The sequence below is a fragment of the Chiloscyllium plagiosum genome, chromosome 23 (assembly GCF_004010195.1).
Source record: "Chiloscyllium plagiosum isolate BGI_BamShark_2017 chromosome 23, ASM401019v2, whole genome shotgun sequence".
In the NCBI taxonomy this organism is placed as follows: domain Eukaryota; kingdom Metazoa; phylum Chordata; class Chondrichthyes; order Orectolobiformes; family Hemiscylliidae; genus Chiloscyllium; species Chiloscyllium plagiosum.
In genome coordinates, this window is record NC_057732.1 from 9,968,256 (window position 1) to 9,995,757 (window position 27,502).

Genomic DNA, 27,502 nt, shown 5'->3' on the forward strand with positions numbered 1-27,502 from the left:
CTCCCGCCCGGGAACTCTCCAACCACAAGGGATGAACTCAAATTTCTCCAGTTTCCTCATTTCCACTCCCCCCACCTTGTCTCAGTCCCAACCCTCGAACTCAGCACCACCTTCCTAACCTGAAATCTTCTTCCTGACCCCCACTCCGGCCTATCACCCGCACCTTGACCTCCTTCCACCTATCGCATTTCCAACGCCCCTCCCCCAAGCCCCTCCTCCCTACCTTTTATCTTAGCCTGCTGGACACACTTTCCTCATTCCTGAAGAAGGGCTCATGCCCGAAAAGTCGATTCTCCTGCTCCTTGGATGCTGCCTGACCTGCTGCGCTTTTCCAGCAAAACATTTTCAGCTCTGTATTAATCCAGCATCTGCAGTCCTCACTTTCCCCTTGGATTAATACAAAAAACTATGATGTTGTAGCTATTACAGAAACTTGTTTAGGTGGGGACAAGCCTGACACCCTGGAGTCCCAAGATTTAGATATCTGATGAGAGATTGAGAGGACTGTCAAAAATGTGGGGGAGTTATATTACTTTTAAGAGAGCGTGGAGGACTCATCCAGCAAGGTCATATGGGTAGAGCTCTGGAACAGGACAGGTGCAATCATTTTGATGGGACTGTACCACAGGCCTCCCAACAGCTAAGCGGTGATAGAGGAACAAATCTGTGGACAGCTTATCCAAACATGCAAAAACAACAGGGTTGTGATTGTTATGGTGGGCAATTGTAACTTACCCTTTATTGATTGGGACTCTCTCATGCTAGGGGCTGAGCTTGGCTTGGCCAAGGGGATGCATGTGCACTTGCATTTCTCAAACAATTTGTAAACAGTCCAAATAGGGAAAGGGCCATACGAGACATTGAATTCAGCAATGAGTCTGGCCAGATGATCAAGATTTCAGTGGGGGAGCATTTCATTAACAGTGACCATAATTCTGTAATTTTAAAATTTTATAGATAAGGGTAAGAAGAGTAATCAAATCAAAGTATTTACCAAGGTTCATTACTCCAGGTGGAGTATGTGGTATATCTGAGCTGGGCAGTGCACAACTGACGGTGTGTTTTTAGTGCCCTCTTATGGTGCAGTGTCTGTGTCTCAAACCCAGACCGGGAGATCCGGATCCAAATCCTACCTGCTCCACAGGTGTGTAATAGCATTTCTGAACAGGTTAAATTGGGGCAATGTTAAAGTATTAGGTAGGAACTGGGGGTGGCTGTTTGAAGGTAATACCACATCTGGTATATGGAAATCTTTTAAAAGGAGAGTTGATTAAAGTTCAAGACTAGAATATTCCTGTGAAAATGAAGGATAAGGTTGACAATATTTGGGAACCTTGGATGACAAGACAAATTGAGCACTTATGAAAAAGGTGACATGTATAAGGTTTAGGAAACTGAAGATAGACAGACTCCTTGAAGAATACAAAGACAGCATTAAAGATCTCAAACAAAGAATTAGGAGTGTGAAAAGGCACCATTGAGATGTCTTTGGTGTACAGGGTTAAGGAAAATCCCAAAGCATTTTATACATACTTAAGGTAGGCAAACAGCATGTCCACTCAAGGACAAAGCAGGGAATTTATGCATAGAGCCAGAGGAAGTGGGTGAAGTCCTTAATGAATACCTTGCATGTGTATTCACAAAAAGAGAAGGATGCAATGGATAGGTATGTTGATATTCTAGGGCATGTTAATGTTAAATAGGTGGTGATATTGGGTGTTTTGGAAAGCATTAAGGTAGACAAGTTCCAGGATCTGATGGGATCTATTCCAGAATGCTAAGACGGATGAGTGAGAATATTTTTGGAGCCTTGTATAAAATCTTGATACCCTCTTAAAATCACAGGAAAGGACATAGAGGAAAGGAGAAGAGACAACGTTGTTCCTTTGTTTAAGAAAGGCAACAGACAATATCATGGAAATTACAATAAGCAAATCTAATGTCATTTGCAAATACCGTGCAAGGACTGTAACAAACACTACATTGGACAAACTGGCAGAAAACTAGCCACCAGGATACATGAATGCCAATTAGCCACAAAACGACATGACCCTCTAGTATCCTTACATACAGATAAGGAAGGACACCATTTCGACTGGGAGAACACATCCATCTTAGGACAAGCCAAACAGAGACATACACAAGAATTCCTAGAAGCATGGCATTCCAACCAGAACTCTATCAACAAACACATCAAGTTAGACCCCATCTACCACCCCCTGAGAAAAGGAGTAGGAAGTGACTTCACCACAGGAAATAACATCACCAACCCAAACATTACAAACAGAAAGCAGGAATCATGTACACTGCTTCACCTGAGGCCCACTGAAGATGTTACTTAGTAGGGTGACGATATGAACCTCCCAGCTCAGCGAGCAAACCTACATCCAGAACCTCAACCTGAGCTACAAATGTTCTCAAAACTCGCCATGGAAATTATAGGCTGTACATTAGTGGGAAGGAAATTATTCTTAAGCATAATATTTATACACATTGGCAAAAATATGCACTTATTAACGGTTAGCAGCATGGCTTTATGGAGGGATTTTTTTTGAGCAAATAACAAAGATGATTCATGGACTTTAGCAAGGCCTTTGGCATGGTCCTTCATGGCTGGTTGATACAAAAGGTGAAATCACATGGGATCCATGGTGAGCTGGTAAGAAGGATACAGAACAGGCTTAGCCACAGAAGACAGAGTTGTAGTGGAATGGTGTTTTCCAGATTGGAGATCTATGACCAGGGTGTTCCACAGGGATCAGTGCTGCGGCCCCTATTTTTGTTTTATATATATATAAATATGATTTAGAGGAGAATGTAGGTGGTCTGTTTAACAAGTGTGCAAATGACACAAAGATTGGGAGAACTATGGAGAGTCAGGAAGATTGCCAGATGATATAGCAGGATATGGATAGGCTGCAGATTTGGGTAGAGAAATGGCAGATGGAATTTAATTGAAGTGATGCATTTTGGAAGACCTAATGCAAGAGAAACGTATACAATAAATAGCAGAATCCATAGCAGCATCAACATAGAGAGACCTTAGCATACAGAGTCCACAGTTCCCTGACATTGGCAACCCAAGTGGATAAGAAGATCAAGAAAGCATATGGCATGCTTGCCTTCATTGGTCAGGCCACAGAATAAAAATTGGCAAGTCATGTTGCAACTGAATGGAACTTCAATTAGGCCACATTTAGAATATTGTGTTCAGTTCTGGTCGCCACACTCCCAGAAGGACATGGAGGGCTTGGATAGGGTACAGAAACCTGAATTGGGTCTGGTTTGGGGGATATAGCTATGAGGGAAGATGGACACTTGAAGGTTGAAGGATGAGGGGCAACCGAATAGAAGTTTACAGAATTATGGGAGGCGTGGATAGAATGGATAGTCACAATTCTCTTTTTCAGGATAGAAATGTCAATTACTCGGGGAAATAGGTTTAGAGTAAAGGGATTAGGTTTAAAGGAGCTGTGAGAGGCATTTTTTTTATGCGGAGGATGGTAAGTGCCTGGAATCTTCTGCCAGGGGAGCTGCAGGAGACAGATGCAATAGCTTTACAGAAATTTGATTCGATGATAGACACAAAAGGTTTTTAGTTCAGAAAGCCATCATTTTTCATCTTAGTCATGATGGGACAAAGGGCCTGCTCCTGTGCTGACCTGTTCTTTGATTTTTGCAATGTATTTATCCATTACCTCTGTCACAATCCAAGCACAATTACTATTTATGCCAGAGTAGATTTGGTTGTTCGGGTCTGCAACTAGGTTACTGGGGAACGTTTTGAAATGAGGTTCAAAAAAATGTGGCTTTTGTCTGTTGAAGAAGCAAGGCTATAGGTAGCAAACAGGTGTGGAAACAATTAATGTATAATGCATAATGCAGAGAGATTACAGTCAGTTCTGCTATAATGTGGTAGTTCCGTTCTCGTGCAACCCCGTGTAATAAGAAAATCATATAAAGCTGCATCATTTAAACTACTGGAGCCAGAATCATGTTATAACCAATACATGTTTTAAAAGTTGGTGCTATAGAAACAGTGACCCCAATTCGTCAATTGTGTTTTGGGAATTCGCATAAACAAAATGAGCAGAAAGCGTTTACAGCAGAATGACCTGTACTTGGTGAACATTGACAACGACTAGAGACTGTCAATTTGCTTGTTTGATAGCACCAGTTTGATTGTTAGGAAAGGTCACTGTGTAATGTTAAAAGATTAAATCTGAATATCTCTCTGGACTTTAATGTAATATTAAAGGGTTAAACTACACTGAGTGAACATTCTCGAAGTGGGCGAGGACGACAGTCATGCCAAAATACGAATGATCCCCACTCCAATTAGACAGTCATTTGCTACCACTTCCCCAACTATTATAAAATTAAACTATCATTCGATCTCTTCAATTCAGAAATGCTTTCTAGCCATCCCCCGAAGCTAGGTAAGTCACACCTACATTGTCTTGGGCAATCACTAAGTCAAGAAATCGTCTGCATAACGATTCCTCAGGATGAGGGCGTTTAATTTACATTATCTCTGAGGATGATCTCATTCTACCATTGTACATGGGGTAAAATGTGACTGTGAGGCTGGAGGCTGTCTTGAGTGGCATGTGGCTATGGAGGAGTGACCAGAGTATCTGTGAGCATTACCAACTGACTTGTATAAAAGGGGATGTGTTTTCTTTGTCCAGTGCCTCTCTGACTCGACTTCACACGCCTGCCAAGAGGGTCAAAGGGGTCACCTAGCTTATATAAGCTTTAATAAACTTTAACTGTTTGTAGAAGTTGGTGTGTACGAATTACATCTCGGGTGTAAAACACCTAACAATTGTGCCCGAGTTCAACCATGTTACACTCAAAAGCTAATAGATACTTGTGGTAGTGGAAGAACAGCAGCTTATGAAGAAAGAGTGCTGATGGCATGATTTCGGAAGACTGTATTTTTACTGTTAGAGCCTGGATTTTAATTCAATGCATCATGGATTCCTAATTCCCTGTCACCTCCACATAATCTTCACTATGTATGATTATCTCTGGGCTTAATTTTATCCAGTGTCCTTTTCACGGTTCCCCTATGTAATCTCCAACTTGTGCAGAATTGTAGTCTTCACCAGTATTTCATCAAGTTATTTTCTTCTGTCACATCCATCCCTGCTGGTCTCCATCATCTTCCTGTCCCCAGTGATAAGATCAGAATCTTTGTCCTCAAGTCGAAAGTGCGTCATGGTCCTGCTTTTTTCTATTTTACTTCTCAATCCCTAATTCTATCTCTCAGCTTCAGTTTTTCAGGCTATGTTTATTTCTCCATCAACCTCTATTTTGCTCTTTACTTGGAATTCTCCAATAGTGCTGCTTTAAAATGCTTTATCCTTCTCTTTGGCAGCTGACTCATGTTTTGTGACTACTGCTTGATGGCAATCCAGGAAGGATCTTGGGATGTTTTTGATTGTTATATGATGCTGTATAGATACAATTGTTACGTTTAAATTCTCGCTCTTCCAGCTCCAGCCCCAGGACATCTGTTTTGAGAATCTGAAAGTATTTCCGATCCTATCCAAAACTAAATGCTAGCCTGGAAGCTTTAATTTTTACATACTTGAGGTCGAAAATAATGGTCATCACTGAAGCATAGAGGGTGGGTCAGCATTTTCTCAAAATGAGCTTCGACTCAGAATCATTAAAATTTTAAACTGAAGGATTAGGCAGAAGCCTATCCAAAGCAGTTATCACCTGAAAAGGCTTTCAAGCCCCGAAACTACCTATTATAAGGGCTCCAATAACACTATGTAAAAGTTTGCATGGTCATGATTATTGCAAAACATTGGAACAATGTTGCAACTCATTTTCAATGCCTCCTAAATATTGAAAAGCCAACTATCGGAGCTCAAGGCAAAACATCTGCTGTAGTATTTCATACTAATTAACAGCTCCTGCATCAAAGTAGTGAAGCTACAGATACACAATACAAAGTATTTCATGCAATTACAATAGCAATGCATTTTTAAAAAAATAACAGTTTGAGTTACACTGCTACCAGATTCAGCATGCTGAAAATTTTTAAATCACAATCCAACTCATCCTTCCAGAAAGTGTAATTTAAATACAAAAACTTCAAATACGAATTCTCCAGAAAGAACACAATCTATGTATCTTCACGTTTTCTTCATGGAAGAAGCAAGACTTTGTACAGACTTGTCATACCTATTGTCAGAAAAAAAACACCTTCAATGTTAAACATTTCTGGGCTCTATTATCTCAAAACACTGTGCACTTCACCAATAAAAGAACAAATTTTGCACAAAAACTTAAGAAACATTTACTCATGACATCTTACCTTCTCAAAACTAAAACTGACCAGTAAATAAAATTCCTTTGTGAGATTACTTCAATCTCAGTGATTTTGTTTCATTTTGTTTCAACACCAAATTTGACAACTATTACTCCTTGCAAAATAAATACTGTCTTGCTGCTTTGAAGTAGTCAAAAACCTGCCAAATCATACATATTCAATGAAAACAGTGTAGCAAGATTTCATGTCGTCAAATGTGAAAAGTTCAAAAACAAAATTAAAGCAATTATTTTACTCCAAAGAGAAATGAAAATCTTGTACATTTTCATTGTGAAGGTCCATTATGCAGATTTTTTTCTAATGAAAAAAATTGTTTCAAATAAGACAAATTTAAAGGAAAGGAACTAACTGTGAAGGTAATGGAAATAATTCTGTGAAGGGAAGTGTGACTTCAGGTACGTTTTGGGGAAGTGGTGGCCTTATTCATCTGTTGACTATTGATTGATTCTGATGGCAGATGTTAAACCCAAAGACTATATCTCTCGGAACAGACAAGTAGAGTCTTTCTATGTAGAAAATTAATGTACTATATACATTTTTCTACATTCTGTAACTTCCACAACTTGTGTAATCACACTAAAGCAGAGCACTGTGGGCAATGTCAATGATCAGAATAAAAAATTTAGCATAGCTAGTTTACAATAATTTACCAATTGACAACTGAAACTAACAAAGTACTTCCCCATTTAAGAAACACATTATTACATATAATTACAGAATTGTGACAGTACAGGGAGGAGGTTGCTAACACTTCCTCCACAACAAGATTTAAATGAACAGCTGCGGAAAATCATTCATAATGTGGTAAATATTAATCCACAGGATTTAGAGGAACAACAAAGAACAATTTTTTCCTCAGTTATAATGCAAGTTTTATTTGTTCATGTCAATGAGGATTATTTAAGACATACAAAAGACTGAGACAACATTGTGACTTAATAGTAGTCACTCTTAAAATTGAAAGAGACATAATATCTAACTAGATCATGTGATTTTTTAATAAATCTAGCTCCACCCTAAATTTGCAACAGGGCCACATTATAAGAACCTCAGCGCAAGTTTGATGGGTGGAAGGACCTGTTCATGTGCTATGCTGTATTGTATTGTATAACCAAAGCTCCAAGAGTCTCTCCAACATCCATCCAGTTAAAACTGTTAAATATTTAGATAAACAATTTTCAAATGACTTTCAAGACCATAAAATTTTGACAGCTAGGTAACAGCACTTCCCACCCCCGACCCCCTAAATACATGCTGTGCCAAGATCAAACATTAAGTCACGCATAGGATCATACCTTGACAAAAACTGGAACAAGTGACCAATCATGTGACTATAAGCATACTGAGTTAATCTTGTACTGTGTCTAGCAATAGTTCCATATATAGCTTTGTTGTCCTTTGTTCTAGCAAATGAAAGGTTTTAGTGTCACCATTGCTAATTGCACTGAGCCAGATGGTGAAGTTATGAAGCTAAACATGGATGCTTTTCTTGATTCAAATTTCTTTACAGAATGCAATAATACAGACATCTTCCTTGTACTGATCAATAACCTGTGTCCCAGTTGTGTTTTTGATATTTTCTAAACAACCTATAGAGAAATGTTATTACACACATCTACAGCAGATGCCACTTGAACCCAGATCTTCTGGCTCAGAGGTAGGGACATTACCAATACTCCAGAAGAACTCCTTTTCACATTCTGTTGAGTAAATAAAGCTGATTAATAATTAACTGAACAACCAGGCCTAGCAGCTAAAAACTACAAATGTGAGGCACTGTAATTGAAACCAAAGCTCCAAAGAAAACTCAAATTTCAATTGAAGTACCATTTTGGAGGAGGTAAAGCACTCCAAGACTTACAGCATTCAATCAATCATAAAATGCTTCAAAGCTGCAAGTACTTTAGACACTGCATGCACCTGCTGCATGACATACCAGTCAGGCTGAATGACCCACCTCACCCAACGGATATCTGACCAGCTTGGTCAGGTTCAGGAGCGGTCTAAGCAGGAACCTTGCTGTCCTATCCACTCCTCTGCAGTGGGTGATCAACAATCAGGACTAGGAATGCTGAAGCACGAGTGAAACTTGAGGAGTTGTCCATTTAAATATTCAAAGAGGCACTATACACACGCAACCTAGTTAGGCATGGAACACATCATGCATGGTGATAATGTCATAGAGTCAGAGTCATAGAGATATTCAGCATGGAAACAGACCCTTCAGTGCAACCTGTCCATGCCAACCAGATATCCCAACCCAATCTAGTCCCACCTGCCAGCACTCTGCCCATATCCCTCTAAACCCTTCCTATTCATATTCTCATCCAAATGCCTCTTAAATGTTCCAATTGTACCAGCCTCCACCACTTCCTGTGGCAGCTCATCCCATACCCATACCACCCTCTGTGTGAAAAAGTTGCCCCTCAGATCTCTTTTATATCTTTCCCCTCTCACCCTAAACCCATGCCTTCTAGTACTGGACTCCCCGACCCCTGGGAAAAGACTTTGTCTATTTATGCCCCTCATAATTTTGTAAACCTCTATAAGGTCACCCATCAGCCTCCAACGCTCCAGGGAATACAGCCCCAGTCTGTTTAGCCCCTCCATATAGCTCAAATCCTCCAATCCTGGCAACACCTTTGTAAATCTTTTCTGAACCCTTTCAACATCTTTCCAATAGGAAGGAGACCAGAATTGCACGTAATTTTCCAACAGTGTCCTGTACAGCCGCAACATGACCTCCCAACTCCTGTACTCAATACTCTGACTAATAACATAAAGCATACCAAACGCCTTCTTCTCTATCCGATCCACCTGCGACTCCATTTTCAAGGAGCTATGAACCTGCACTCCAAGGTCTCTTAGTTCAGCAACACTCCCTAGGACCTTACCATTAAGTGTATAAGTCCTGCTAAGATTTGCTTTCCCAAAATGCAGTACCTCGCATTTATCTGAATTAAACTCCATCTGCCACTTCTTAGCCCATTGACCCATCTGATCCAGATCCTGTTGTAATCTGAGGTATCCCTCTTCGCTGTCCACCACTTCCAATTTTGGTATCATCTGCAAACTTACTAACTGTACCGCTTATGCTTGCATCCAAATCATTTATGTAAATGACAAAAAGTAGAGGACCCAGCACCGATCCTTGTGACACTCCACTGGTCACAGGCCTCCAGTCTGAAAAACAACCCTCCACCACCACCCTCAGTCTTCTACCATTGAGCCAATTTTGTATCCAAATGGCTAGTTCTCCCTGTATTCTGAGAGATCTAACCTTGCTAATCAGTCTCCCATGGGGAACCTTATCGAACGCCTTACTGAAGTCCATATAGATCACATCTACCGCTCAGCCCTCATCAATTCTCTTTGTTACTTCTTCAAAAAACTCAATCTAGTTTGTGAGACATAATTTCCCATGCACAAAACCATGTTGACTATCCCTAATCAGTCCTTGCCTTTCTAAATACATGTACATCTTGTCCCTCACAATTCCCTCCAACAACTTGCCCACCACCATCAGGCTCACTGGTCTATAGTTCCCTGGCTTGTCCTTAACATCTTTCTTAAACAGTGGCACCACGTTTGCCACCCCCCAGTCTTCCGGCACCTCACCTGTCACTAACAATGATACAAATATCTCAGCAAGGGGCCCAGCAATCACTTCTCTAGCTTCCCACAGAGTTCTCGGGTACACCTGATCAGGTCCTGGAGATTTATCCACTTTTACCCGTTTCAAGACATACAGCACTTCCTCCTCTATAATCTGGACATTTTGCAAGAGGTCACCATCTATTTCCCTACTGTCTATATCTTCCATATCCTTTTCCACAGTAAATACTGATACAAAATACTCATTTTGTATCGCCCCCATTTTCAGCGGCTCCACACAAAGGCCGCCTTGCTGATCTTTGAGGGGTCCTATTCTCTCCCTAGTTACCCTTTTGTCCTTAATGTATTTGTAAAAACCCTTTGGATTCTCCTTATCTCTCTCAGCCAAAGCTATCTCATGTCCCCTTTTTGGCCTCCTGATTTGCCTCTTAAGAATACTACTACAGTCTTTATAGTCTTCTTAGCATTCACTCGATCTATTCTGTCTATACCTTACATATGCTTCCTTCTTTTCCTTAACCAAACCCTCAATTTCTTTAGTCATCCAGCATTTCCTATACTTACCAGCCTTTCCTTTCACCCTGACAGGAATATACTTTCTCTGAATTTTCATTATCTCATTTCTGAAGGCTTCCCATCTTCCATCCGTCCCTTTACCTGTGAAGATCTGCCCCCAATCAGCTTTCGAAAGTTCTTGCCTAATACCATTAAAATTGGCCTTTCTCCAATTTAGAACTTCAACTTTTAGATCTGGTCTATCCTTTTCCATCATTAATCTAATAGAATTATGGTCGCTGGCCCCAAAGTGCTCCCCCACTGATACCTCAGTCACCTGCCCTGCCTTATTTCCCAAGTGTAGGTCGAGTTTTGCATCTTCTCTAGTAGGTACATCAACATATTGAATCAGAAAATTGTCTTTCATGCACTTAACAAATTCCTCTCTATCTAAACCTTTAACACTATGGAAGTCCCAGTCTATGTTTGGAAAGTTAAAATCCCCTACCATAACCACCCTATTATTCTTACACATAGCTGAGATCTCCTTAGAAGTTTGTTTCTCACTTTCCATCTGATTATTAGGGGGTCTATAATACAGTCACATTTCACTGGACTAATAAGCCAGAATCCTAGGCTAATGATGTACGGACACGGGTTTGAATCTGAGCCTGGAATATGTTGAAACATGAATTCAACAAAATATCTGGAAGAAAAACAGCTAGTCTAACAGTAACCACTTAACCACTGCCAATTGTCGTAAAAATCATCTGGTTCAGGAAGGTCCTTTCAGGAAGAAAATTCTCCTTTTTTATCTGGCCTTGACTACATGTGACACCAGAACCATCACAACGCAGTCGAGTCTCAACAGTCCTTTAGACACTACATACTAGCTGAGCCAATGTACTCACATCCCTTAAATGAACTAAAATATATGACTGCACAATGGATTTACCAGCTGTTGCAGAAGCAGGTCATTCCCAAGCAGAGGCAGATCCTATTGTCTGCATTTCTGTTCTGTTGCGGGCGTCCTTTTATTTTGCAAGTTGCAACAAGTCGGAGTGCATAGTGCTGCACTACATAATACAGTATTTTAACTTCTACTTGTTTTTTTCCACAGGTATGAAATGGCTGCAGCACCCAAACACTGGCTTTAACATGGATTGCTTTGGGAAATGAGGATATTCCTACAAGTTCCCTTTGAGAGCATGCATTAAGAAGTCATGAATCCAGCAGTCTATTGATCTTATGTCTATAGGAACCTGCCCTCTCTCCACTTCTGCACCTCCCATTAGGTTGCCACCTGTTACCATCCCCTCCCCAAATAGTATGGCCTGCTCGGGACACAGATGTTCACTAACAATAATAAATTAACACCCACTTACATGGGTTAAAAAAAAAAGTGGGCGGCATGGTGGCACAGTGGTTAGCACTGCTGCCTCACAGCACCTGAGACCCGGGTTCAATTCCCGCCTCAGGCGACTGTCTGTGTGGAGTTTGCACGTTCTCCCCGTGTCTGTGTGGGTTTCCTCCGGGTGCTCCGGTTTCCTCCCACAGTCCAAAGATGTGCAGGTCAGGTGAATTGGCCATGCTAAATTGCCCGTAGTGTGAGGTAAGGGGTAAATGTAGGGGTATGGGTGGGTGCGCTTCGGCGGGTCGGTGTGGACTTGTTGGGCCGAAGGGCCTGTTTCCACGCTGCAATCTAATCTAATCTAAAAAAAAAAGTTCACTTTCACAAACCGAGTCATAACTTTGAGGACTTAAATCTATATTGTCTTCCTGTCACCAATCATAAAAAAATCCAGAGCAGAGGTCTTGCAAAGGAAAAAGAACTTGTGGATATCCAACAGAGAGATGTGTCCAACAGTAGGAGCCAATCTCGTCATAAACAGATATGGTTTGCTCCTCCTTACAGACGCTCTCACCAGTCTTCAAAAATACCAAGACGCTGCATGATATTTCGATGGCATCTGCTTATGCCCATCAATGATATTAATTTAAAGAGCACCACTAAAGAGCAGCCAGTGTTTATCAGGGTTGTGCTGAGGTATTGCCCTGGCTGGCGTCATGACCTCCAAAATGAGTACTCTGAAGTGTAATGGAAAGAATCAGAGTCATACAGCAAGGAAAGAGATCTTTGGTCCAACTCATCTGCTCCCACCAGACATCCCAATCTGACCAAGTCCCATTTGCCAGCATTTGGTCCAGTACCCTCAAAATCCTTCTTATTCATGTACCCATGCGGAAGCCTTTAAATATTGCAACTGTACCAGCCTCCACTTCCTCCGGCAGTTAGTTCCACATACACATCACCCGCTCTATGAAAAGTTACCCCTCATGTCCTTTCACCTCTCACCTTAAACCTATGTCCTTTAGTTTTGTACTTCCCTTCTATCCGGAAAAGATCTTGATTATTCACCCTATCCATGCCCCTCATGATTTTTCAAACATCTGTAATGTCACCCCTCAACCTCCGACACTCCAGGGAAAATAGCCCCAGTCTATTCAGCCTCTCCCTATAGCTCAAACTCTCCGGTCCCACCAACAACCTGCTAAATCTTCTCTGAATCCTCTCCAATTTAATTATATCCTTCTGATAGCAGGACAATCAGAATTTTAAAGAGTACCGTCGAAGAGGACTCACCAATAAACCACACCATGACATTCCAACTCTTATACTCAATGTTATGACCAATGAAGGTAAACATGCCAAATGCCTTCTTCATCACCAATTTAGTTATGACTCCAATTTCAAGGAATTATGCACCTGCACCTCTCCGTCTCTTTGTTTGGCAACACTCCCCAGGGTTTCACCATTAACTGTTTAAGATCTACCTGGTTTCCTTTACCAAAATGCAACAACTCGCATTTACTTAAATTAAGTTCCATCTGCCACCAAAAAACAGTGAACCCAACAATGATCCTTGTGGCCCAAACTGGTCACAGGGCTCCAGTCTGAAAAACGTCCCTCTGTCTTCTACTGTCAAGCCAATGTTTAGGTACAATCTGCATTCGCCTTGGAGACATCTCGCCAACTCATTAGTTCATGTTGACACTCATAGCTGATGCTAATGAGCATTCAGCATCAAGCAATTTCCTATATCTGCTGGACTCATCTAATCCTTGGCACAATATAGATACGTTGGAAAGCATTAGCATCATATTTCAGAGACCACTGTTTTATACAATAACGAATATCCAGGACAGCAAGTTCACTAATATGTGACATGAAAACTGGTGGTGCTGATGATACTGAAGAGGATGCTCTGAGGCTACAGACTGATATTAGCTGGTAAATTGGGCAGACAATGGCAGATAGAATTTAATTCTGATAAGTGTAAGGTGATACATTTTGGGAGGTCCTTAGGGAGTACTGAGGAACAAAGGGACCTTGATGTACAAGTCCAAAGATCCCTGAAGGTGTCAACACATGTAGTCATGATTCGGAGATGCCGGTGTTGGACTGGGGTGAACAAAGTTAAAAATCACACAACACCAGGTTATCGTCCAACAGGTTTAAACCTGTTGGACTATAACCTGGTGTTGTGTGATTTTTAACTTTCAACACATGTAGACAGGGTGGTGAAAGCAGCATGCATGCCTTTATTAATCAGGGTGTATAATACAGGATCAAGGAAGTCTTGTTCTGACTTTATGAGACATTGATCAGGCCACAAATGGACCACAACTGTATACAGTTCTGATCACAACACTAGCAGAAGGATGTCATTGCATTGGAGAGGGTGCAGAGGAGATTTGCCAAGATATTGGCTCAATTGAAAAGACTCAAGTTATGTGGAGAGACTGGATAGTCTGAGTTTGTTTTCCTTGGAGTACAGGAGGCTGAGGAAGGATGTGATTGAGGTATACAAAATTATGAAATGTGTAGTCAAAGGAGATTGTGAAAATCTCTTTCCCTATGGCAAACATGGCTAAGACCAGAAGGCATATATTTAAGGTGAGGCGCAAGTGCTATAGAGGAAATCTGAGAAAAACAATTCTCACTCAGAAGGTAGTAAAGATATGGAATGCGCTGCCTAAGAGGATTGTGGAGGCAAATACTTTCAACATTTAAGAAGCATCTGGATGAGTACTTAAAATGCCATGGACCAAGTCCAAATAAATGGGATTGGTGTAGTTTCTTAGTTGGCATAGACATAGTTGGCTGAAGCCTCCATTTCTATGCTGTACGACTCTATGACTCTAAAGCTGAACAATTTTCATTTATTTTTGATACAGACAACATGGATTATTGATGACAGCTGTCCTGTATGATTACATAGCTGACATTGGGCACATAATCATTGTCCTTCTGTACTTCAATATCCTTCTTTATTTAATCCACCTCGGACTCATTGAACGGCAATCTAAGCAATAAACCAGCACTGGATTTTTTTGTTCTTTTCTCTTATAACAAGAGTAGTCTAGTCTGGGGAAATCATTAACCATTGTCAATACATTAAAACAAAATGGTACTGAGATAAGCTCAGTATCAAGATGCAGGGAAAATATATTGTTATATATGCTGCCCAGATACCTTACAAACAATGATTGTGACTTATGCTTAACTTATTTTGCACTTTGAACAAAAACTTTGTACAGTGACAAACATATAGTTCAAGAAACCTTGGCCTAAACTCACAGATGCATTGGTATAATTTGAACTTAATCCACCATGCTGGAAATTAAAAAGATCAAATTGTTTGTCAGTTTTAAATCTCATTGATTTTACTTTCCCTTTAAGTCAACCAAAGTTTAAATTTGGTAAAATGAAAAATGCATGTCTTTTTTGATCCATTCGTGTTTAGCATAAATTTAGCCTACTCATGTCTCAGCTTTAATTTTGAAAGCTTCCATTTCTGCTGTTCTGGGTATTCATAGACATTTGGGAACTAGCTTTTGGGAAAGTACAGGACAATAAATGAAACCCAGAAATGATTTTAATCAATCTCTTTCTAAGTGGTTTGATGAAAGTGATACAGGTGATCTTGTGTAATAGATTTCAAAGGGCATTGGATAAAGTTCGAAATACACTTGGTAGCAAAACTAAAGCTCAGTGCATTGTCTACACTATATAGCCCCTCAACGGACTATTTGTATCTACTTGTTTCTCTGGGTGAACTAACTTAGTTATAATAATTAAACCATTCATTATTTGATCTTCAGACTAATTTTAAAAACAGAAACATTTATTAATAGCTGTTTGGAATCAAGAATAGATCGACAATTGTGCCCTCTAGTTAGGCATTTAATACAAAATTTTAAAATGCTGAAAATTACACTTCTGGAAAATTCTGTGGAAGCTTTAATAAGAAACATCAATTGAGACAAAGTACATAGCCATATGAAGACAACTCAGTATCTCCGTCAGCAATGGGAAAAGGTTTCTTCCTGAAACCGAACACTCGTCAGTTCTTAACCTTTAAGATTTTGCATGTCCAAGGGATATTGTGAAATTACTGCCTTACTCCAAAAACTATTTGTTCACTAACAGTAATTAAAAACTCTCTTTACTGAGTATTCTCTGTCACAGATTTTGAAAAGCCAGATAAAACAGCTTTGTGTGTGTGGGAGCAAAGTACAGTGAGCATGAGTCAGTGTCAAAACTGCGTGGGAGTCAGTGTCAGAATATATTCAAACCACTGCTAGCATCACCTACTCATGACAGTATTTAACAGTCTTTATAAAGTTGCCAATTTATTTCAATCAGCAGAATGTGCCAATTAAAGTTTTAACTCATAACAGTAGCTCTCATCAGAATTTTCATCTCTAATACTTGGCTTTGGGTCATATTGTTACAAAAGTGACAAAAATAGAAATTGCAGAGCAAGCAATCTACAATAACAGTTCACCAGAATAAGCATTAAAAGGTTCATGCTGAGAACCACATGGGTAGAGTATCCTACATCAATATGTGTAGATAATTGAAACAATTCTGTAGGAACAAAAGCAAACATGTACAACACATGATTGAGGACAGCATATGTTGCAATCAAGGTACTTAAAATTCATAGTTATACATGGATAAAACTACAAAGTAGTCGTTAGTAGCTGAATATATCATTAGTTTATTGCGGTGAGTGTTTCTCCATTAGTTTCTTATTTTACTCTTGGTTCTGCTTTTCAAACCTCTTCCTCAGACCAAGCAATTGTACTTTAGAGCACAATTGAATCAATCAAGAGTAGAAATTGAGAAAGAAGAGTTCATTTTGGCAGGAATACCCAAAAGTCGTCAGCGGATCACGTTGCCAGGTGATCATAGTTGATTCCCAGAAAAAAAGACAAGATGAAAGTAATGCATCAGACATAGCACAGTCAAAGTAAATAAAAGCCACTTGATGCCATAGTCACTGCAATGGTGGACAACTCAACAGGCTACCTGGAACAAAGGCCATAATAGGCAAATATAATTATATTGGGGAACAAAAACTGACTGATAGGCAACATGCTAATCCTAGCTTTAACAATAAAGAACTCCTCTTTCCTTCTTCAAAATAATGATCAGTGAGAAAACTTGTATACCTGGAGTGCAAGATGAGTTAACTATTACAGCCTGGACAATTCTGAAGTGATGAATTTGACCTGTGCTACTAGTGATAGGGAGGGGTAAGAGAGAGGGAGAAATCCAGCATGCCCTGTATCGTTTGGCTATTCTGGTTGAACAACTATCAGACAGCATTGGAAATAGTTGTATCGCTGATTCCATCAGCACCACCAAAACTCAATCATTATCTGGCATCTTGTTATATGTGAATAAAAGTACAAAGTAACTGTTATTAGCTGAACAAATCACTAACTTATGGCACTTATGGTGCTACTGATTGGAGTTCTAGTGAAACTGTACGCTAGCAACCACTGTTTTGAGTAGAAGGAAAGGTAAAACTATGCAAGAAATACTGAGTACTTAAAAGTTAAAAGGAGACAATCACATGATGTCCAGAAAGCAAAGATTCATGCACTGCAAATGCTTCTGTCTTGCTCAAAATATTATTTTGTGGCTCTATCATCAGACATTCCAAATGACTTCCCTGATCTGATAAATGCAAATTAATACACTGGAAATGACAATAGATTAAGGAGTCGAATAAATCATTGAATTGAAAATATCTTTCGCAAATTTTAAATGCAGAAAAATAAAAAGCAAGGCAAAGATTATTTGCAAGAGGTAGCTATAATGGTTAAGCCATGCCAATAGCAGAGCAAAGGATGGGGAACAATGAGTAGTTCTATGCCAGAGTATGAATGTCCCCAAGATTGGTAAGGCAAGGATTGAGAAATTTGAACAAAAATCTCACGTCTCAAGTGTACAGATATAGCTACAGCTTTGATCACTTATGCATGCACTAATAAGATCAATGTAATAATTAGTGATTTGGTGGCATAAAGCAAAAATTTAAGAAGTGAGCTTGGTTTGCTTCTGCTTTTACGATAGTCAGACGCATTTGAAATACGAGAAAATACTTGCAACCCTATAAATTACAAGCATCAAAGTGAAAACCTCCAGGGCTCTTAACATTGTATACTATTGCATTCTGAAACAAAAATAGTAACAAAAATAGTGTTCACCCTGATAACTGTGGCAAGTGGACATTGTCGATTAGGAATGGTTACAGGAGCACAAAACTAACATCTTTCTCTTGAATGAATTGAAATGTTTTGATTTGGAAATAAACTTAATAGAATCTGTTGCATAACATTACAATGAGAAAAAATAAACAAAGCATGGAATTCGTGTCTTCTGATTCTCAATTATTTCCCATCCTACATGTTTTGAAAACATGCAGTTTTAAAGGATTTGTCACAGACTTTTAAAAATTACAGTTAAGAGATTTTCCTTTGAAGAGAATAGGCATTTAAACAAATAGGCAGCAGACAGTGTTAGCTAGTCATCCATTTTATGGCATTGCACACACTATAACTATTTCACAATAAAGCCTTCTTTGGTTTTTACCGAGTGACTAAAAATTGCATCAGAAGATTAAATTTAACCTGGATACTCTACCAAGGCACTGTGCTTTAAAAAAAAGGAATCTTGGAGTAAGTTATCACCACAGATGGCAATTTGCAGACCAGAAATTTGTAAACTAAACCAAAAAATTGTAGACTTGTGCTAATTCTAAAGACATCAATGTGATTTACCAATATGAGGTAGTACATTACCAGAGAATCATCTATGCAATACCTTTACATCCCCTCTGCTTGCAATGCTTTTGTACACTTATACTAAAGAAAACCTCCAACTTGGATCTTCCACAAAAACTTATGGGCAATCCAAATCTGCATGAACCATGCCAGATACTGACTTCTGATGCATAAATGGAAAATTACAATCAGTCTAGAGGTGTCCAACTGCAGTCATCTTGAACAGATCACTGAACGTAAAATGTTGATGCCCAATTCACAAATATGAAGAAGATATCACATTGAGACAGCCCACTGCCACAAGGTTTATCTAGCCAAACACGAATGTGAAACAAGAACTGCTCCTTCAGATCTATATCAGTCAGAAGTCAAACATCAGTCCAGGTAGTACCTTGCCATTAACATCAAATCACACAAGCAGAAAACCTAATGTCAGCCACAATCAAAAAGAAATGCCTCAGGTGAATTAAATAGCATTCTTTCATAACCAAATTCCGAAATTTAAAACCCATTTGAGGCTTCATAAAATTTAACAAAGATCTTTCATTAAAATTCCACGTACATACCTTTTTTCTTCTACCTATTGTTTAACACACATTAGTTTTAATACTTAAATTAAATTGAAACCCAACATCAAGCCTTGATTGCAATGAGAAATGTTAAGCAAACTTAGTACAGCACGCAAATATCTGATGCAACCACTTTATTTCTTTCTGATATTGCTAAAGTGATCATACTTACATTCTCTACATATTCATTGCTGTTTGCTGCTCAGTTCAGGCAACTCAAATAGCAAGGTAGAAGCAGAATCAAAACACAAAGTATGACTTTTGTTTTCAAGGTAATTCAACTCTTTTACTGAGCTCCAGACATCAGTCAAGCTGCAGCATTTGCTAAGTTCTGAAATGGATCCTGTTTCTTTGAAGAGCTTCCCCAGTGAGTGCTCTGTTGCCCTAAGACAGGGAAATAAAGCATCACAGCTGCCAAGCCACTTGCAGAAATTGAAACACGACACCACAGATGATGTCACTTCAACAAGACATTATATGGAACAGCTCTACGTTTTGCCTTCTCATACCATGCAAGTATATAATTTGTTCCAGAAAAAACAAGCTTATAAATTGACATTTCTGAAAAGCATGAGTTTGTGTGTACAATGCATCATATTAGTTCTTATCATATTATTTCTATTTTACAATTACTATTACTATGTTACTATTTTCAAACATTTTATTTATTGTCACATACATCTTTCAGATACAGAGAAGAGTGTTTTGTCGCCATAATCCAGTGCCATTTTGAAGTAAGATGAGGATAAAAAATTACTTCAATATGAGTTCATCTTCTGTTCAAACTGGGGTCTCAAGAAAGTCTTCAGGGCTACTGCAAGGTCTCTAAAAGGTGTTCTGGTCCTCAAGGACTCACACTTTCACCATCAATAATTCCGCAACTTGTGAAGTCTGAGCAAATTTTGGAAGCTTCTGAAATCCACTGTATAAAAGCCATCACTGGTGATCCTGATCCTGATCTCCTTAGAGCAAAGTTAGAATATTAATTGCCTTTCCATCCAGCTCCCCCCTCCACCATGGAATTGAACATAAATAATTTTTTAAAAATGGAATATTACCCTAACAGGGACTTGCTAATCTTTGCTACCAGCACAACACTCACCAAGGATGAAACACAGAAAGAGTGTGCCTAGAATTACATTATTTATTATGTTGTACAGTTCTGTGCTTGTTTAAAATAAATTAATGGAGGCTCATAGGAGCCTCTTAACCATTAATCTCCTTCTTCATGAAGGCTTTCAAACTTGTCAAGGAAACCACTGCATTTCAATCACAATAATGTACAGCATTATTCTCCTTATTATTCATTTTTATTCTCTATACAAGCCAAAATTTTACAGGGCAGCACCCTTAGAGTATGAACTTCAATAATGACAAAGATAAATTATATAAACTTCCTCATTCATGTACTTAATATTTGATAGCTAAACAAACTTTTGAAAATGTGCACTGAATAATAATCATGATAGAAATATTTTACTGCAGGAATGATGACTAAAGAGCTCTATAAAATTTCAGTGTTTGAAAATCACTTCTGGAAGATATCAGAGTCAACCACAGAAGACAATAAATATTGCTAGCTTCCTGTTTAAATTTCAAGAACATATTTCACAAGGTTAATTAAATGAAGCGGCTGGTGAGTTCCTATTTTTGAAGATTAATCAAAACAAACTGCAAATAAACGATGAAAAAGTTAAAGAAAGCAACATTTGTTCAACAGATCATATCATAAGGGTATCCCAAACTACTCAACAGTCAAAGCAATGCATTTGAAGTGCAAACATGTGTAGGTCAATACAATTAATTTGTGCATATCAAGGTCACACAAAAGAAAATGTAAGGCATTATCTACTTTTATATTTTCATGGTTGAAAGACATATTTTAGTGAGGAAAGTGGAAACATTCCCTACTTTTTTAAATCAATAATACCACAAGATCTTTTGTATCCAACTCTACAAGTATAACATTGAGAGAATAATTAAAACTAACCCTTAATGGAGTGAAACTAATCATAGTCACTTCTCAATCAGCGTGACATATGAATAGCTTCAATATATTGGCTTGGATATGGCTGCTTAACAAGGGACAGTAAGAATATACGCAACTGAGAACTCATGGACAGGTCATATTTGGATTATCCAACAGTTCCACATGCTCCTCCCATATGACAAGGATTCTTTTTAAAGCTTCTTTAGAGACACTATACCCAACACTTAAACTTATGCTGGGACTTTTGAGGTTTCTTCATATCACATAATAATAGAGCCACAGTACTCCAGTAATATTGAAGCCTTGAAATGAGTATGACAGGTGCTACATTAATCTAATAAAAGGAAGTGACATTTACAGAGACAGTTTCTGATGGTGATGACAATGAAGAACAATGATGAGGATTCCAATCTCTCTCATCATCTTCAAGTAATGACATCCTGCCTTGCTCATAGCAAGTGAGCCACCTTACCAGCCAAACTCAAAACTGCTTCTATTTTCAAAATTATTAATCACAATCCATTATCCGCCAACCCTTCTCCATTACATTCAGCATTTCAGCTGCCTTATTGACTCAAACCAGGCATGCATTGCTCTCAATGGATTTCCCTCCTCTGCTTACATGTTATCCTTGGCTTAGGTAAATGGTCTATTTTTCTCTTCACTGTCAGACATTAAATGATGACATTATTTTAAAAAGGAGTTAAATTTCAACAAGAATACTGTTGTCACCAATTTTCACCTCATTGATCCCTCTACTGCCAATTTTGTTGATTATGTTTGTATATCTGATCTGACATAATTCTACTCAAGTTATACACAATGTTTAAAACAAAGATCAAACGAAGGCATAGTTGAGAGACAATAGTGACAGAAAAAGACATCATAGGCAAGTATGACAAGTGTTCAGTACAGTGACAAAATGTATATGCAAAGGTCAGACTTAGCACATTACATGATATGTTAGGAGACAAAATACAATCTTCAGCTGAAGGACTCTGAGTGAGTCGGGAATAATGAGACAAATATCGGAGAATTAATAGAATCCCAATTTTAAATATGACATTCTGAACTTACCTTGAATTTATGTTCATATTTATAACCATAAAAAACATATCTAATTATTCCTCTTTGTGTTGGATTGTTGACCAAAATGGGAAAAAGATACAGTGGAATGAGTTGCTGCACTTCGAAAACAAAGTGGATTTTTATATATCTGTACACTGTTGCTTTGTTCAAGGCATTGGGGAAAGATGTTTGACACCCTTTGGCACCAAGGGTGTGTTCACAGCAAGCTTTGCCTAGAAACAGACTGCTGATTGGGTTTTCAAATAGGACTAGCTTTGTGGTCCAGGAGTCATCAGCATGACAACAATTCTAATTGGCATTTTTGCAGGTGAATAGTTTGAGTGTGAACAATATAGACAGTCTTCAGACTGCAAAAGACAGCATCTTTTTCTCTTTCTGCAGTGAAATAACCAACTGAAAGACAGCTAATTTCTCCCACCATTTTTTAATAAGCTGCTGTCTCTAACCAGTGACTGAAAACTGAACAATTAAGATGTCAAGTGCCTTGTATTTTAGCAAAGGACTGAAAGCACCTTGGAAATAAGGAAATTGGATCAGAAGCAGTCAGAAGATGCAAAAGGGACACCGTCAAATCCTGTGGACTAGTGTATTCAACTGTGTTTCCCCATTTTTTTTCTCTCCCACAATATCAATGTTACTTTGAGTCTGTGTCTGCCTGCATAGATGCAGAAAGAGATTATAGAAGAGATGACAGTTTCAGCTAGCATAGTCATTTGAATATTTTCCTCTGGTTAGAAGTGATTTATTTGTAATGAGTTACTGTTATTGTTAAGTACCAGAAACCTGGTCAGTGTTTTTTGTTGTATCAAACAGATAAATTGGGAATTTTGTGTGATTTGATTACATCTTTAAAGTTCTATGATGTGCACTTTCCCAAACAGATCAAGACAATAATCCATTTGCAAACTAACCAGGACCTGGGAGGGAGGTAATTGGGATTTCTCTGCACGACAGTGCTTCGATGAATAGGAAATATAAATATAACAGGACAAGTTTACATGTGCAGTTTCCAAGGAAATAATGGTTAATGTCACTGACAAGTTGGTGTTTAATAACAGCAGGATAACATAATACCTGTATGAGGAATTGAATGATAATTATAATTGAATAAGTATCTTTATGTAGAAGAATGTACATAGAGAAACATTTTGCCCCTCAAACATGCTGCTTCACAGACTCACTTTTGTCCCTTATCTCTTTAACAAAAATCAGCTTGCCTCCTCGATAACTCAAGAGTTGCAAAGGCTCACAACCCGACAGAATTTGTCTTTTTAACTAATTTCTGTTTTAAATGAATAACTCCTGATTGTTAGACAGTGACCCCGAGTTCCAAATGAGGAACAGAATACCTACAGTGGCTAAAGGACTTTCTAATTTTGGTTTGAAAGACCCAGCTCTAATTTTTAGGATATGCCCCCTCGTTTGGCATTCTCCAAACCAGTGGAGTTTCTCTCTATCGATCAATCACAGCAGGTAGTCTAAATTGTCCAAAAGTGTTCTAATTTAAGCTGCATGACATCTACTTTTGGCAACCAAAACCTCCAGGTCTAAATGCTAGAATTCCATCAGCCTTTTTGATTATTTTCTGCATGAGTGTATGAAATCGCAGACACTATATATACCAATGCAAATGAAATAAATCCGCCATTTACTAATTTTCATATACACGATCATTGTCAATTTTTAAGAGATTGACATTACTCTCAAACACCTGCTTTTTCACAATATCACAGTAGAAACACTGCAACAATCCATACCCCTTGCAGTTTTTAATATTTTCTTTTGCTATTCTGACCATCTCACAGAATCACTACAGTGTGAAAGTTGACCATTTGGCCCAGTGAGTTCACACTGATCGTCCGAAGAGCTTCCCATCCAAATCCAACTCTGTATTGTTCCATGGCTAACCCATCTAGCCTGCATGTTCCTGGACAGTAAGGGACAATTTAGCATGACTAATCTACCAAACCTACAAATCTTTGGACTATGGAAGGAAACCAGAGCACCAGGAGGAAACTTAAGCAGACATGGGGAGAATATCTGTGTTGTGTTTGCACTGTCGCCTCAGGATGGAATTGCACACGAGTCCCTGGCACTGTGAAGCAACTGTGCTAACCACTGAGCCACCATGCCACCTCTTTTATGACTTATGTAATTCTCCCATTCACCAGGATGCACTATTTTTGCCATATGCTTTTTCTTTTGGTTTTGTATCATCCCTTACCTCAATTATCATTCCGGGTTTTTCTATTTGGCAAGGACAACTCTTGCCCACTAAAATTGGTTATGTATCATCTCACTGCTGTTTTGAACACTTCCCACTGATTTCAGTCATTTAACTCATTAATGGATTTGCCTAGTTCACTGTGAACAATTCCAGTCTGTTACCATTAATGTCAGGCTTAATTGAAGCTAAAATCTTAGCGACTGGTTTTAGTTTTCTCTTTCTAATGTAGTACTGAACTTGATCATATTTATGATCATTATTAGATAAGCACTCACAGGTTAGTTTAATGAAATCGGGCTCATTACTCATTAATAAATGTAATATGGCCTGAACTCCTGTTGGGTTTTAGAACATCAATATTTTTCTGGAATCATCTCATCTGCTTATTGTAATCTATTTGAATGTTTAAAGCATTAATTAAAACCATTCTGGTTTTATTACATGCTTGTCTAACTTTTGCATTTATATATTTTAAAGTAAGAGGGGTATAGATATGGTTAATGGTAGGTGTTTTTTTTCCCCTACGATGGGAATTTCAAGACCAGGGAGCACATTTTAAGGTGAAAGGTCAGAGATTTTAAAAAGACCATGAGAGGCAAACCTTTTACACAGAGTTGTTCGCATGTACAATGAACTTCCTGAGGAAGTGTTGGATATGAGCACAGTTACAACATTTAAAAAACACTTGGGTAAGTACATGGCTAGTAAATGTTTGGAGGGATATGGACCTGGAGCAGGCAGATGGGACGAGTTTAGTCTGGGATTATGTTTGGCAAAGACCAGTTGGATCAAAGGGTCTGTTTCCAGTTATATTACTCTGACTCTATAAATAGGATAAACACATTTAAATACATGTTTGCATATGTATCCTTCTCAGATGGAAATTATACATATGTAATTAAGACTGAAGTTCACAATTCTGTGTTCTTTTAACTACTTATGAAATGGGAGTTCTCACCATTGGTGGTTTGCATTGTATCTCAAAGCCAGATAGAATTACAACATATACAGCACTTACGTAAAATACTATTAGCAACCAATCAAAATTATTTAGGTACTTGTTAAATTCTAGTATATCGAGGAAAAGATAGTAATGAGTGGGAGATTATTGATAAAATATTCCATCCGAAATTACTGCTACTATTTGCTCTATTTAGATATATTGGTTAATCTCTGTTCCACCATGATTTCGTATTTGACATTTCCACCACTATTCTGCACTAATGTCAATTTACCATCTACACATCATAACTGACAATTTGTCACTGGGTTGTAATAGCCCACCATCCTTCAATTTACAAATTAAATATTCACTTATAAATAATTCCAGGGCCTTTATCCACCCTGTGAGTTCTCCCTATTTCTTACACTGCACATCATCAATGCAAGTCTTCAGTCATCACAACACTGCAATGAAATCATCCAATTTCACACATCACTCACCATCTGCAGAATTCTGAAAACCTCTCTCAATCACATTCTGTGGTCAAGTTGGTAGAAAAATGACAACTCTTAAGGCAGCCACGACATTCTCATTTGCATCGAGATAGGCAACAAATGACGACATTAAAATTTGTATTAAAATACATCCCAGTTTATTTATACTAAAAATAACTACTTGAGATCAAACACTTAAGATGATTTCTTAAGTACTGTTAGCATAACATTTCAATTGTGACATGCTTTCTGAAAGAATTAAACATACTGAATTTGTTGATGCTCATTCCAAAACCTTAGGTAACAGTGCACTGCATGAAGAAAAAAATTCATGGAAACTTTTTTTGTTACCTCAATATGAAGAGATGGGTGAAATAGATAACTCAAAATCCTACAGCTGAAATTCTTTCCTCCCTCTGAAGAACAAAGTCTCTCGAGCATTTGTGCATCAGTTATCTATCATGCAATGTGCAGACCTCAGAAGCACTTTCTTCATTGTCTATCAACTTGTGTATTTTTGTTTGACACTCAGTTTCAGTCGAACTCAATTCTGGCCTTCTGGCAAATTCACTTTTCTTAACATTTGAAAATAAAATAACAATTCAAAGCAACTTGACTTGAACAGTTTAGTGCAATGACTGGCCACCTTCCTTAAACTAAAAGGATCTTAAGAGCTTTGCATGTGTGCTTTTTCCTTCCACAAAATCATCATGGCCTAAGACACATGAAAATTAATTAAATATGAAAATACATTCCTCTTGACACTTCTCCATCTACCACAGAGATCACCCATGACTGGCTGGAATAGTGAAGTACAGAAGAAGAAGTTGAAAGAACTCCACAGAGGCTGGTAGACCAGCACCAAATCGCCCCTTATTTACAAGTTAAAAGTACTTCCCAATTGTCTGGCTTCCTCAGAGCCAACTCAGAGTGAATATAACCTCTGGCACTCCTATTTATACCTGGTATTCCCAGGCAGTCTCTCATCCAAGTACTAACCAAACTTGAGTCTGTTCAGCTTCTGAGACCACACGATATCGGGCGTTTTCAGACTAGTATGGCTGTAGGCACACTCCTGTTTATTTTTTTTTCTCTACCCCCACACTACCGCCTAACTGCGGTAGTGCTTATATTTTTCCCCAGGACCCATGGTGTGTGTGTGTGTGCAGGTGTGAGATACAGCGAGAGACACAAGGTGCACGAATCTTTATTCAATTTCCACCACCAGGAAGATAGGAAAGCACCCGAGTGGCCAATGACACGCACTGCCCTTCACGTCAAAGGGCGATGCTGTGTGGTCAAAACAGTGAAGGGGAGGGTAAGGACTAAATCAAAATAGAGTTGGAGGGGGAAATAATGCACTCCACTCCCTGCGGTGCCCACCTCTCCCTGAACAACTCCAGGGTGTTGGTGGGCACCGCGTGCTCCTTCTCCATGGACACCCGGGCCCTAACGTAACCATGGAAGAGGGGCAGGCAGTCGGCCCTAACGGCCCCCTCCACGGCCCGCTGCCTGGACCTGTTGATGGCCAGTTTGGCCAGGCCCAGGAGCAGACCCACGAGGTGGTCTTCAGACCTGCCCTCCTTCCT

General features: G+C 38.9%; 1 protein-coding gene across 17 annotated transcripts in view; it reads right to left on the reverse strand.

Moving 5' to 3' along the window:
- plekha5 (pleckstrin homology domain containing, family A member 5) overlaps window positions 1-27,502 on the reverse strand; it is a 344,620-nt gene that overhangs the window by 175,252 nt on the left and 141,866 nt on the right. The window contains exon 1 of one of the 17 annotated variants that reach the window (XM_043713477.1): window positions 19,343-19,662. The exons of the other annotated variants lie outside the window; for them this stretch is intronic. The gene's annotated coding sequence lies outside the window, so the exon portion shown is untranslated. Of the gene's footprint in view, window positions 1-19,342; window positions 19,663-27,502 lie in introns of those variants that run through there. 17 annotated transcript variants of the gene reach the window in all.